Source organism: Alosa sapidissima, chromosome 11 (genome assembly GCF_018492685.1).
Source record: "Alosa sapidissima isolate fAloSap1 chromosome 11, fAloSap1.pri, whole genome shotgun sequence".
Classification (NCBI taxonomy): domain Eukaryota; kingdom Metazoa; phylum Chordata; class Actinopteri; order Clupeiformes; family Clupeidae; genus Alosa; species Alosa sapidissima.
The window spans coordinates 33,556,759-33,566,758 of NC_055967.1; the positions used below are offsets into that span (position 1 = coordinate 33,556,759).

The 10,000-nt window shown below is 47.7% G+C and overlaps 1 long non-coding RNA gene across 1 annotated transcript in view; it reads left to right on the forward strand.

Moving 5' to 3' along the window:
* The window catches only part of LOC121723493, a 191,429-nt gene that overhangs the window by 85,449 nt on the left and 95,980 nt on the right, over positions 1–10,000 (forward strand). The window lies entirely within an intron of this gene.

The window sequence follows — 10,000 nt, forward strand, 5'->3', positions numbered from 1 at the left end:
TGTGTGTGTGTGTGTGTGTGTGTGTGTGTGTGTGTGTGTGTGTGTGTGTGTGTGTGTGTGTGTGTGTGTGTGTGTGTGTGTTTATGTGTATGTGTGTGTGTTGAGATGACATACTATAAGCTTGCTTCAATCTCCATTCCAGTGTACCTCCTGTTGCTGTACTCTCAGTGATTTAACTCTGTCTAGGATGTTGTCAGTGGGGATGTGTAGCAAATGATTTTGTGCTGGCTGCAAAAGAGTGTTGGGAGCCGACAAGCACTCATATTTATTCTGTTGTTGGTCACATGGCATGACAGATAAGTGACTGCCCCCTACTCCCAATATCCCATCATGCACGCACACACACACACACACACACACACACACACACACACACACACACACAGACACACACACACACACACAAACACACACGCACATGTGCACATGCACACAAATACACACATCACATGCACACAAACACACACACACACACACACACACACACACACACACACACACACACACACACACACACACACATACTGTACACACACACACACACACATGCATGCATTAAACACTGTATTCGGAGGATCCCCTTGCCCCACACATAACTGTCTCCTGTGTGATCAGATTTACATCTGATCTGCTGTATCACCCGTGAAATTTTTTTGGCGGCTTTCACCTCATAAATAATTGGAGGAGCAAAATGGCTGGTTTGCACTAGTAGTTAAAATGACTTTTGTTTGAATTGTTTGAAGAAAAATATTATGAGGGGTTTGTGGGAGGCGTGTTATCATAATACATCATGGCACATCAGCAGTGCGGCACAATGGTCTTATTTTTCAATTAATTTTCTTATGGAAAGCAGATTTCATGGTAGATGTTTTATCTGTTTATCAGATGACGTAAGCTTGCTTCATCTCCATTCCAGTGTACCTCCTGTTGCTGTACTCTTCAGTGATTTAACTCCAGGATGTTGTCAGTGGAGATGTGTAGCAAATGATTTTGTGCTGGCTGCAAAAGAGCGTTGGGAGCTGACAAGCACTCATACATTTTGTTCTCGCTTGGCAGAGAAGCAACAGATTAAGGGCCCTATCTTACACCTGGCGGAAAGCGCAACGCAAGGCTTATTCTTATCTTACCCTCAATAAAGCCATGCATTTTTCACCAGAAAAACGTGGTCTATAGCGAAAGGCGCATATAAAGCACAGCTGAAGACGCACTGTCATGAGATGCCCTTAGCAACTAGTCCCTGCACAACAACTCCTCTGCTATCCTAAGGTTGTTTATTCAGTCATTCGAACATTATTAAGGTAAGTGTTTTTTCAGGCTATGTTTTCAATGGTAACCCCTTGTCAGTCAATAGTGAAAGTAAATAACTGTGTAGAACTGTTTTGTCATTGACCATGAGTCCACGGTGAAGTTAGTTTCACTTTGCCTATGAGTAACTATGACTATGAGTGCAGATGCATGTAGGCTAAACTCTGCTAGTCACAAACAGGTTTTAGTAAAGCGAGATTTAGTGGAATCCCTGTGTTCCATTCATGGATGTTTCGCGTGCAAGCAGATTCCTTCAAATGCACAGCTGACTCAAATACAGATACAGACTGATGTCAAAATACAGATGCACTGTTTGAAGTTGCGCTGCTTGCTGTTAAAGGGAATGACAGATGTCACTCTCATTGGTTTAACGGATGTTACGCCCAAAACACACCCATGACTGATTAAGAAACAGAAGAACAACCCTTTTGAACAGTGTGCCTAACATCTGATCACAAAATCACTCCGAATGTGGACCGGACACATAAATGTCTATAAGCTTTGCTCCTCTGACCATCCGTTTCTGATCGCCAAGATAGGGCTATCAATGGTGTTGGTCATATGGCATGACAGAAAGCTGCCTACCCCATATTCCAAATCCCGCTTCATGCGCACCCACATGAACTCTCTTCGGAGGAGTCCCTTGCTCCACACATAACTGTCTCCTGTGTGATCAGATTTACATCTGAGCTGCTGTATCACCAGTGCATTAGATTTACATCTGAGCTGCTGTATCACCAGTGCATTAGATTTACATCTGAGCTGCTGTATCACCAGTGCATTTCTTTGGACGACTTTCACCTTATAAATGATTGGAGGAACAACATGGCTGTTTTGCACTAGTAGTTAAAATGACTGGGTATTGTTCTTAGAAAAATGTTATGAGGGGGTTTGTGGGAGGGGTGTTATCAGAATACATCATCGCAGACCAGCACTTGGCGCACAAGGCCAGACAACAGTCTCACAGATTCACTTCAAACGTGGTCTGAGGTCTGGCCTCACATTGGGGCCGGGGTGGGAGTGGCGTCCATAAGATTCATTTATCAGTGTATCAGTGTTGTGTCGGCAACGTTCGTTTGGTTTGGTCTGGAAAAGCACACTTCATCCTGCCTCTTCCTCCTTTCCTCCTCCTCTTCCTCTTGTTCCATTGTTCTGCTCCAGGCGTCCAAACACTGGCCTGCTGATTTATGGGTGGAAATACTTGTGGCTGCTTGTGAGTGACACCGCGAGCAAGCGAGGCTGCCGCACAGTAGCTTCATGTGCTATGGATATCTTATGAGATGAGATGTTTATATTTGCAGAACAAGAGACTCGTTTTTGTGTTTTTTTTTTTTTTTTTACACGGCGAAAGGGGAGTCGTGTTTATCTGTTCGGGGAGGCAGGCATATACGATAGGGGGCTAGCAGTATATAGAAATGTGGTCTTACCCGTCTTCAGCGACGTTTTAAATGTGGTCAGGGTGGTTTGAATGTGTAGCGGGCCTCTAGAACGCTATTAGTCTAGATTGCGGGCGTCATAAAGAACTGTGCGGTCGACGGCGTGTTTATAAAGTCCCAGGAGGGGGGGGGGGCGGATGGGGGTCTTCATCTTAACCGAGCGGCCGCGTTTGACAGAGCATCAGGGAGGGGGCCAAGTCCAGCAGACTGTGGGCCCTGGGCCAGGGCAAGCCTCTGCCCTGGACGTGACCCCGGCCTCCCACTCCACTCCGCTCCACTTCAGTCTGCTCCAGACTAGTCTGTTACAGCCCCGCACACTGCTGCGAGGCTGCTCCACAGGGCCTTGTACTGTCCAGCCCACTGCTAGGCCAGCCAGGTGTCCGACTGCCATGCCTGCGGTCTGGGAGGAGGGGAGGAGGGTGGCGCGTGATGGGGGTGTGATGAGGAGGTGGGGGATGTCAGAAGCTTGGCCGGAGTGTATGTGTGTGTGTGTGTGTGTGTGTGTGTGTGTGTGCAGGGGGGGTGTTGCAGTAGTGCTGTGTTGTGTTGTGTTGTGTTGTGTTGTGTTGTGTTTCTGGGTTGTCGGTCCAGAGGATGAGGGCATGTTTTTCATGTGTGTAGAGTCTGGCAGGCCGCGACGTCTGACACACTTAATCCCAGACGGGAGTGATCGTAGGGGTGAGCAAAAGGGAAATAAAAATGGGGGGATTTTCCCATCTTCCTCTCCTCCTCAAGCTGATTCCATCTTCCTCTCCTCCTCAAGCTGATTCCATTTTTGCACTGCAGTTTTGTATCACAAAGGCTTGTCCATAAACATCGTAAGGGACTCCCAGTTCCCCATGTGCAACCTCACAGTGATATATTAGGCGAACACACACAAAAAAAGATAATATTTCTGTAATAAAAGTCCCAGAGACTCATAAAGCATATTACATTGGAATTATATTCTCTCTCTCTTTCTCTCTCTTTCTCTCTCTTTCTCTCTCTTTCTCTCTCTTTCTCTCTCTTTTTCTCTCTCCTTCTCTTTGTTCCTTGCTGAGTAGATGCATAAGTGATGTTAGAACATATCTGGGCTTTGAGCTGTCACTCACAGTCTAGGCAAATGGGATGCAGGGCGTATCTCTCTGTGTGTGTGTGTGTGTGTGTGTGTGTGTGTGTGTGTGTGTGTGTGTGTGTACATGCTGGACATCATACTGTGTCACAGTTCCATCACCTCTTCCACTAGGCCTGCAAAGGGATGCCAAAGGATGACTAGGTTTTTGTATTGTATCCCTGTCTGTGTGTGTGTGTGTGTGTGTGTGTGTGTGTGTGTGTGTATTTGCACGCGCACACACACACACATACACATACACACACACACACACACACACACACACACACACACACACACACACACACACTCAGAAAGGTGATGATAGGATTTATGAGTGGTGCGGAGAGGTGATGGCCGTTGATAGTGCATAGTTATTGCATAGTTATTGCACTCATGTGAGTTGCGTATTGATCAAAGAGGCGTGCCAGATGGAGCATAAGGACCCAATTATGCTTCTCTTTATTCAAAATGCTTTTAAAACCGCAGGGTCCCTGTGTTGTTTGTCAAAAGTGTGTGCATTTATGCATATCTCCGTCATTAGCTTATACCCAGGCCTGGTCCGTACTCTGTAATCATCGTATGCTGGCCATGATTGGATACAATATGTCTTCTGGTTGCTTCTGTGTCCAAAGCCTTTTCCCCCCACAGCTTCAATGCCTTCATTCATGCTCACCACAGACGCTGTCTTCCAGTTCTATCTTAAGAGACAATTCAGAATGTGGTCGGGGTGATTCTATAGCAGTAGCCCGAGCCAGAGACGCTATTGGCGTGGGATTCGTCACGGGGCTCTGCGGACTCAGGGCGCTGGCGGACGGTCATCCAGATGAAGACGATCTGTCACGCTGTTCCAACTCTTGACCTACGTTTCGCCATTTTGCCATGTTCTTTCAAAACAAACCAAAGTTTGAGTGCATTTTGCATTCCTCTATCATCCGTTTATTTTTTCTGCATCAGGCTTAAAGGCCACGTTTGAGAATTGACACGGAGAGACATGCTTTTCTCTCTTTTGCCATGTATTTATAACAAGCAAAAACGTGCAAATGTACGCAATAGCTGCTTTCAGGCCTAGGTGTAAGTCCGCATGTTCTGCGGATGTCAAGCGGTTTGGCCGTATATCTGAACAACATAACCGGCTATGAATTCCGAACTTAGCCGGCTCTTGCACTACTCCCCTCCTAATATACGGACATTATGTAAATGAGCTTGTGTCTGAACGAAACGAAGAACATGCGGAGATTCTGTTCATGTGCGTGTTCAACCACGTTCAACCTGTTCAACCACGCGGAGATTCTGTTCATGTGTGTTAATGTAAGCATGTTAGCATCATATCTGAATCACCCGAAGAGTCGGACCTCCGTTTGACAAAGCTCCGCATATACTGCGGAGGACGTGTCTGAAAGCAGCTAGTGTTACATAGCCACTAACTGCTCTGCACTCAGACCCTTTCTGTATTGATTCACCCCCCCCCACTTGGATTCATCTGAGTCTGTTGGGGCCCCCCGCTCTCCCGATGAAAGGCCCGTATACATTTAGAGTGTGCCCCAAATATCCACCAGCTTTGGGAGCTTCGAGTAGCAAACCAAATATACAGAGGTATTCTCAAACAACCTGTGCCTGCCAATGACAACACTCCTATTTATTTATGTATTTATGTGGATTTCCTGCAACGCTTGTCGAGATGGCGGGACCTGTACGCAGCGGCCCGTGTGAGGCAGCTCTAAGATGGGCGCTCGAGCTGTGAGGAGAGCTGGCTCTTGTGTGTGTGTGTGTGTGTGTGTGTGTGTGTGTGTGTGTGTGTGTGTGTGTGTGTGTGTGTGTGTGTGTGAGGCTCAGAGTGCTCATAATGATGCTGCTGTCCCTAATATTTATACTTCTTTTTTTCCCACTGTATTTGTGATAGTGTGTTTGTGTGTGTGTTTTCTCTCTTTCTCTCTCTCTCTCTCTCTCTCTCTGTGTGTGTGTGTGTGTGTGTGTGTGTATGTCATTTCATCCTGTGCAGACTATGCCAACCTTGCCAGTTCTTGTAGCTCAGCCAAGATATGCGACTACCCTGGAGGGAAATATGTGTGCGTGTGTGTGTGTGTGTGTGTCTGTGTATGTTTTGTGTGTGGGTCTCTGAGTGGGTATCTGTTTGCCTGTGTGTGTGTGTGTGTGTGTGTGTGTGTGTGTGTGTGTGTGTGTGTGTGTGTGTGTGTGTGTGTGTGTGTGTGTGTATGAATGTCAGTGAGTGTGACGTTTGTTTTGTTAATGAATGTGTCTGTTGTGAAGAACTGTATCAAATACATGTCTGTTTCTATCTGTGTGCACGTTATTCTGACCTGTAGGTTCATTTGGAAGGGTTTACTTATGCATGCACAGCATGTGTCTGTGTGTGTGTGTGTGTCTTTGATTACAATTAATACTGTATGTGTATGTATTTAGAATTGAACATACTGTACAGTATATGTCCATGGGACATATACAGTTTGTGTGTGTTTGTGTATGTACTGTATATGTGTATGTGTGTGTTTGTGTGTGTTAGAGAGAACCATTACTGGCAGGGGCATGCATTATTGGGCATTATTGTATACTGGTAAATGCTAAATGCTAAATGCGTGTTTTTTGTATGTGTGTGTGTGTGTGTGTTTTATTTGTGTGCATTTTAAGTGTGAATGAATGTGTGTATATTCAAGTGCATATTGTATGTGTGCCTATCTGTTGGTGTGTGTGAGAGGGGAGTGATTGCAGAAGTGTGCTTGTGAATCTGTGCATGTGTGTGTACTGTATGTGTGCATGCATTTGTGTATCTGTATGGTTGTGTGTGTGTGTGTGTGTGTACGTATGTGTGTGTGTGTGTGTGTGTGTGTGTGTGTGTGTGTGTGTGTGTGTGTGTGTGCGTGTGTGTGTGTGTGTATACGTATGTGTATGTGTGTGCGCATAATGTGTGTGCGCATAATGTGTGTGTGTGTGTGTGTGTGTGTGTGTGTGTGTGTGTGTGTGTGTGTGTATGTGTGTGTGTGTGCGGGCCTACACATAAGAGCCTCCCTGATAGTGTGAGAGGCTGTCCGTCTCTAACATAGCGTGGCGTTGTGCTGCAGAGGCCACTGCTGACAGCTGTGAGGTCTTGCAGGGGTGCCCTGGACGCCGCCGGCCGTTTCCAGCAGCACTGAGGCGCACTTCATCTCAGCGCTGATGGATAAACACCGGAGGCCTCCCGCCTCTCCGGGACCCCACACCTAATTGCTACTGTCTCCGCTGGCCAATTATCAGCGGACACAGCTGACACCCCATAATTACCCGTCTCAATCACAGACTAATTAGCATGCAAATGTTCATCATGCTTCATGAAATGACTGATGAAGCTCAGGCTAGATGGGAGGGGTTCATTATTTTTCCTTTTTCCTTCTCTTTCCACTCTATTTTCCCACATTTCTTTCCATTATGATGAGACTGGACTTTTTGGCCCTACTATTCTTGACAAGCAGTCAAGCCTGCAGACATCTGTCTGTCTGTGTGTGTGTGTGTGTGCCTGTGTGTGCGTGGCTGCTAATGCTTAAATGGGATTTCGTCTGCTGCTGTCATCGATTGGTCTCCCTGGTGACGGCGATCACGGCGTATTAGCGGTGCTGTTGAGCTGTGTATTGGTCTGCCTGGTGACGACGATCGCGGCGTATTAGCGGTTCTGTTGAGCTGTGTAATGGCGATCGCGGCGTATTAGTGGTGCTGTTGAGCTGTGTATTGGTCTGCCTGGTGACGACGATCGCGGCGTATTAGCGGTTCTGTTGAGCTGTGTAATGGCGATCGCGGCGTATTAGTGGTGCTGTTGAGCTGTGTATTAGCGGCGCTGTTAAGCTGTGTATTAGCGGTGCTGTTGAGCTGTGTAATGGTGTATTAGCGGTGCTGTTGAGCTGTGTAATGGCGATCGCGGCGTATTAGTGGTGCTGTTGAGCTGTGTATTAGCGGTGCTGTTGAGCTGTGTATTAGCGGTGCTGTTGAGCTGTGTAATGGTGTATTAGCGGTGCTGTTGAGCTGTGTAATGGCGTATTAGCGGTGCTGTTGAGCTGTGTAATGGCGATCGCGGCGTATTAGCGGTTCTGTTGAGCTGTGTAACGGCGTATTAGTGGTGCTGTTGAGCTGTGTATTAGCGGTGCTGTTGAGCTGTGTAACGGCGTATTAGTGGTGCTGTTGAGCTGTGTATTAGCGGTGCTGTTGAGCTGTGTAACGGCGTATTAGTGGTGCTGTTGAGCTGTGTATTAGCGGTGCTGTTGAGCTGTGTAATGGCGTATTAGCGGTTCTGTTGAGCTGTGTAATGACGATCGCGGCGTATTAGTGGTGCTGTTGAGCTGTGTAATGACGTATTAGCGGTTCTGTTGAGCTGTGTATTAGCGGTGCTGTTGAGCTGTGTAATGGCGTATTAGCGGTTCTGTTGAGCTGTGTAATGACGATCGCGGCGTATTAGCGGTGCTGTTGAGCTGTGTAATGGCGTATTAGCGGTGCTGTCGAGCTGTGTAATGACGATCGCGGCGTATTAGCGGTGCTGTTGCTGTGTAATGGCGTATTAGCGGTGCTGTTGCTGTGTAATGGCTTCTGGGACAGCCCAGACAGCCAGTGGGGAGACGATGTGCTGGCGAGAGATGAGGAGCCGGGGGGGAGGGGGGTGGGGGGTTCGGTGGGGGATTGGATGTTCGGTGATGAGCCGTGGGGTGGGGTGGGGGGGGTTCGGTGGGGTATTGGATGTTTGGTGATGCATCAATTGTCCAGCTGCTGCAGGAAACGCTCCCTGGCTCCCCCCCCCCCCCCCGAGTCCTGTGGTCATCTGCTGATTGCCGAAACTGCCGTCTGTCCTGATGATGAACAAGTGAACAAGAGGTCATTTGTCAGGGAGCTCCCCCTCCCCCCTTTGCCAAAACTTGGCCCTGGCTCGAGAGCAAACAGCCTTTTTTTACGCGGGCCACAAACATTCTAATTTTACCAGGGAGCTTTTCGAACCCAAAGTCACATCCAGGTGCGTACGAGCGCGTGAATATGAAATGATAAGTCAACACTGTGCACAGACGGGAGTTTGTCGCGCTCCGTCGCACAGCAGGGATGTGAGGAATGAGGAATGCAAATAAAAAACGATTTTCCTCCTGGTGAGACGAGCAGACTGAAGCCAACCTGTTCTCAGGCTCACTGACAACCGGACTCTCTCTACCCACCTCTCTCTCTCTCTCTCTCTTTTCCCAATCTTTCTCTCATTTCAGCCCTTTTCTTTTCCTCTGTTTTTCTTTCTCTGCCACTTTTTTTGTTCACTTTTATTCCTCTCACCTCTCTCTTCTTTTTCCATCTGTCTGTCCCCTCTCTTCTATTCGTCTATTCCTCTTTTTTCCCTCTGCCTTTCATTCCTTCCATCCTCTCTCCTTCTCCCCTCCCTCTCTCCCTCTCTCCTTCCCTCCCTCCCCCCCTGCCTCCTGCTCTGTCCAGTCTACTTCATGCAGAGATGCTGAATGCATGGATCTGTTCCGAAGTGAAGTTCACACGGGTGGCTGAGTTTGGCTCCACTAGTGAAGGCTGCCCCATGGACTGATTCTTCTTCTTCTTCCTCCTCCTCCTCCTCCTGTCTCCTTCTCTCTCTCTCTCTCTCTCTCTCTCTCTTTCCCTCTCTCTTTCTCTCTCTGGTTCTCTCTTTCTCGCTCTACCTGCTGCTGCATGTTTCCCATGCGTTAAGCTGAACTTGTCATGAATGCTCAATACAAATAAAGATCAAACTCGCTAACAGGGTCATCAGATCCCACCCGGCACCCAGAGTCCCCCACCCACTCCACTCCACTCCGCCCCAGGCCTCCTCTGCTCTGCACAAACCTCCCACACTTCAAATACTGACTCTCACATATTCTGCACTATATGTCTCTGTACACACGAAAGCTGTCCGCCGATTCTCATCTCGCCGTTAAAGCTCATAAATCATCCACATCAAGAGATAGAGAGAGATAATAAAGAAAGGAAAATATTTCTTTTTTTTTTGTCCTAGGGAAATAGGGCAGGATAGGATTTATTGGTTGTGATTTCTTCCAAGTGATGATAATGAATGTCCCTCCTCCAACCTACTCTGCTCTGGGCTGGGCGGGGCAGTGTTTTTAGGGCTGGCCAAAGCCACGACTGACAGGCATCCAGCGCTGCCTCTCCCACTCTGGGCGATCAAATGGCC